Below are 4,438 nucleotides of genomic sequence, written 5' to 3' on the forward strand. Positions count from 1 at the left end.
TTGTCTAGAGGAATGTGGTTTGGTCAATGCTATCTTCTTAATGGCTGACCGCTCCTAGGACTGATTAGATAACTTATATCCTGTTTCTGGAACTGACCAGTCCACCTTCCTGACTCATGGCAGAGACTTCCTATGCCTTCTTTAATTAAAGGTTACACATTATACATACATTTCTATTAAATGCCCTCATTTTAAATTCTAAGATTCTCCAGCCTTTCACTACCAATGAGAACAGTACATAGAGTACATCTATTTAAGCACCAGATCTTCTCTCCATGTTCAATGGGTTATGTGGGAGATATCTTCAGAAATGGGACCGTTAGTTTGTGGAGAAAACTATTGTTTTGGCCACACCCTACTAGGAATTCTTTTTACTAACAACTCAATTGGATGTAACATATCACTCTAAAATATTCCTTAACTTTAACCATTTCTCCATGCATACCCTCTCTCAACTTTATGTTCCTTCTGCCTTTCTTATCTGATCTTCCCATGACCAAATCCACCTATAAAATCTATTATATTTTCCCCTACCAGGTAGATCACTGTGTCTTCCCTTGTTCATTGAGTCTATGTATTATACCTTCTCTACCATTTATTGAATGAATACTATCCACATACCACATTTACCTTCCTGGGTTTGAGTGACCTCAAGATGATATGTTTTCTAGTTCAATCGATTTGCCTGCAAATTTCATGGCACCATTTTTTTTTCTAACAGCTGAATAATACTCCATTGTGTAAGTATGTCACATTTTCTTTATCTATTTTTCTGTTGAGAGTCAACTAGAGTATTTTCAGTTTCTGTCTATTGTGAATAGAGCAGCAGTAAACATGATACTTAGAAACACTTGGAGTTGAGTTTTATACATGTTGATAATTATGTATTTACTTGCACTTTTCTAAAGGCATACATTCACTTTAAACATGACCATTTATTCCAGATGCGTCATTTTTCAAGTAGATATTTGCTGCAGGCTGGCCAATCTGGGCCTCCCTCAACCCACGGGAGAAATGGGGTCCTAGTCAGGTCAATGAGGCATAGGTGAAGAATGACAAACAGAGCTGACACAAGAGTGTGTTGAATCTGAATGTATTTTTAAAAAATGGCATCAGATTTTTGCAGTCATTGCAAAAGAGAGATGGTAAATCTAGCAGCTCAGCAGTTAAGGTACATCTGAGGCCATCTAAAACACTGCTGTTTTTATCAAATATTTACAGGATAAACTTTCTAAAGTAATGTAGGCTGCCAAGGAATTAGTAAATACTTGGAAAAATATTATGTTTACATTTCAAATTTCAGGATATAGCTATCCAAAACCACATTTTTTTTTTTTTTTTGGAACGGAGAAAACTGATGCTAACTACTGAATTTCTAACAGCACCAGTCAAAGTGAATGAAAATATGTGTGGATTATTTTAAAAAGTGACAGCAAAGCAATCTGAATAGGGAGTTAGTTCCGAGACTTTTAATAGAAATAATAACATGGAGACTAGAATTTAATTATTTAAATAATGCTGGTGTTTTTAGAAAGCATTTTAAAAACTAGTAAACCAACACCCTATAATACCAAACATCCCTCCTTTTCCAGTCATGGCCAAGGAGATGAACTAAGAGACTCATATGAACGTATAAAAGAAGTTAAAGATCTGGGAAGAATACTAATGGTAATAGGTTATGTTGAAGACTAGTTGTCTTGTGGTGATCTTACGTATGCAAGAAAAGTTCTTTGAAGGAGTTAGCTTTACTGTGCTCTATATGTCCCCAGCCTACCAAGTTTAACCTGGAAAGAATGTTTCTTGAGCCAAAATAACCAGGACAAATTGGATTAAGATACTCTGCTCTGCTAGCACACAGGAGACTAGCATAACTGTTTTCTGAGATGCTTCATCTAGTAACTGATGGAAATTGATGCAGAGACCTAGAACAAAACATTAGGCAGAGCTTTGGTAGTCCAGTGAAAGAATGAGAAATAGGATTGAGGGAGCCAGTGGAGTCAAGGACACCAAAATAACACCTACAAATTCCACTAACCTGTACCCATGGGAGTTCACAGAGACTGAATCACCAACCAATGAGTAACCTTGGGATGGACCTAGGACCCCTACACATATAGCAGATGTGCAGCTTGGTATTCTTGTGAGTCCCCTACCAACTGGAGTAAAGGCTGTCTTAGACTCTGTTGTCTGCTGTTGGATCCCTTTCCCCTAGCTGGGCTGCCTTGTCTGGTCTCCATGGGGGAGGATACATTTAGTCCAGCAGAGAGTTGATGTGTCAGGGAGAGGTAGCCATGGGGGTGGGAGGACTCCCCTTCTCTGAAAAGAAAAGGAAGGAGGAATGACAAAGGGGTTTGTGAGGGTCTAGGGTCAGACAGGAGCAGAGGAAAGAGGGAGGGTTGCAATAAGGATATAGACTGAATAACATTTTTAAAAATAAAAAATAAAAAAGATAATTCTTTCTGTGATAAAAGCCGGTATCTTATTGGAAACAATGTTGGACATAATATAGAAGCTTTGTCTTTGGTTAGAGAAAGAAAGCCATGTAGTTGTTTATCTGTTGTTCCTCTCTAGTCTCATTTATCGTTTGGCAAGAGGAGGGGACCAATCTCCACTAATTAATAATTCAAGAAACTGCCTTGGCATGCTCCAGTGAAGAGAGAAGATACCTGGGGTGAGGATGATAGAAACATCTTTATGGGAGAAAACTAATAAAGATCACAGTCCTAAGATATAGGCAAAATGAAGCAGGGGGGTTTAATAGTAATATTAAAGAAAAGCTATTTCCAGAAACCTTACCATCCACCAACAGAGCTCCAGTGTAGTCAGGGCTGAGTAGCTGCTGCAAATAGACATACATCTTTGTCCTGATAGTTATTTTCCCCACTCTTACCCTAGATGTGCTTGTAAACGAAGGTTCTCTCTGTATATATCTATCTTGCTATCTACTTCCTGTATGTCTGTCAATTGGCTATTTTGTATATATCTTGCCTAGTCTCTGTAAATGGATCTTGTAATTTATTCTCTGTAAGACTATCTTGTTTGTTCTCTGTATATCTTTCTGTTGGCTCTTCTCTCTATGTCTATTATCTTGTCTATTCTATGTATGTTTGTCTGTTGGCTATACTGTTTGTGCCTTTCTGTTGGCAATTCTCTCTATCTTTGTCCATCCAATGTCTATTTTCTGTCCTTTATCTGTAAGTCTATATGTTGACAGCTCTTTTAAAAGAGCTTGACAAATGCTCTGTTGAGGTACACATTTGAGAGGGAAGACAGAAATAATAAGAACACTAGAAGAAGTTCATGACACTAGAATTGATATCCCATAAAGAAAACATGCAGCTCTCAATTCAATTAACTTCTATATTGACACTGCTTTACTTGCCTCAGTTTCTATTACTTTCCAATTTACATTAAAACACATACAGAATCTTTCTCAATACTTATGTCACTGTACCAAAATCCCACAGACTTAGTGATTCAGAAAAATAAAATTTTATTTCTCACAGCTCTTTACCATTTGAAGCCCAAAAGCAAAGTTCTAGCAGTTTCTATTTATTGGTAGAGCTTGACATTATACGCATGAACTCTGCTTGCTGCTATGTTCTCACATAAGGAAACAGATCAGGGCAGAAATGTTACACTTTCTAAAGCTCCTGTGATAGGATAAGTGATTTACTATGAGGGTTCACTCCAGAGGTGCACTGTTTTAAAAATGTCACATTTAAAAATGAATTTGTAGAGATAAATACATTCAAACCCTATTAGCATTGAAGATTCAAACAAGAGTATACCTGGAGAAATTAATCATTAAAACATACACATACATGTTTATAAAATGTACTAAAACATTCTTTCTTGACCTTGGGGGCAAGCTCTGCAGCCAGTCGCACAACACCCAGAGGAATCTCCACTCCCAGGCACTCTGACACACCCAGGATCAGAGGTGAGCAGGAACCAACATCTGTCCTAACACTGGGAGTAACTGGGTCCAGTGGGACCAGGCACACAGGAACTCCACCAGCCCAGTGACTCCAATTCCTTCCGGTCAGTCTGGGTTAGTGTTCTGAGCAGACCTTGGGCACAAGTTCTGTAGCCAGTCCCACAACTCACAGAAAAAGCCACACTCCCAGGTGATTTAACAAGCCCAGGATGCCAGAATCACAGGATCACAGAGTCAGCTTGATTCTGAAGAGTTCTGACACAACCAAGATCACAGGAAGGACAGGCTCCAGTCAGATTTAGCAAGGGCAGGTAGCACTAGAGTTAACCAGATGCAGGGGGACAAGCATAAGAAAATAAACAACACAAACCAAGATCACTTGCCATGATCAGAACCCAATTCTCCTACTATAGCAAGTCCTGGACAGACTATTACACCGGAAATGCAAGATTCAGATATAAAATCACTTATCATGATGATGATACAGGACCTTAAGAA

At 38.5% G+C, this 4,438-nt stretch overlaps 1 long non-coding RNA gene across 1 annotated transcript; it reads left to right on the forward strand.

Moving 5' to 3' along the window:
• Positions 1-515: 515 nt before the first annotated feature.
• Positions 516-2,744, forward strand: LOC116089045. Its single transcript, XR_004118125.1, has 2 exons — positions 516-740; positions 2,572-2,744. It is a non-coding gene; the product is annotated as an uncharacterized LOC116089045 (long non-coding RNA).
• Positions 2,745-4,438: the final 1,694 nt, after the last annotated feature.

The sequence above is a fragment of the Mastomys coucha genome, unplaced genomic scaffold, assembly GCF_008632895.1.
Source record: "Mastomys coucha isolate ucsf_1 unplaced genomic scaffold, UCSF_Mcou_1 pScaffold14, whole genome shotgun sequence".
Classification (NCBI taxonomy): Eukaryota; Metazoa; Chordata; class Mammalia; order Rodentia; family Muridae; genus Mastomys; species Mastomys coucha.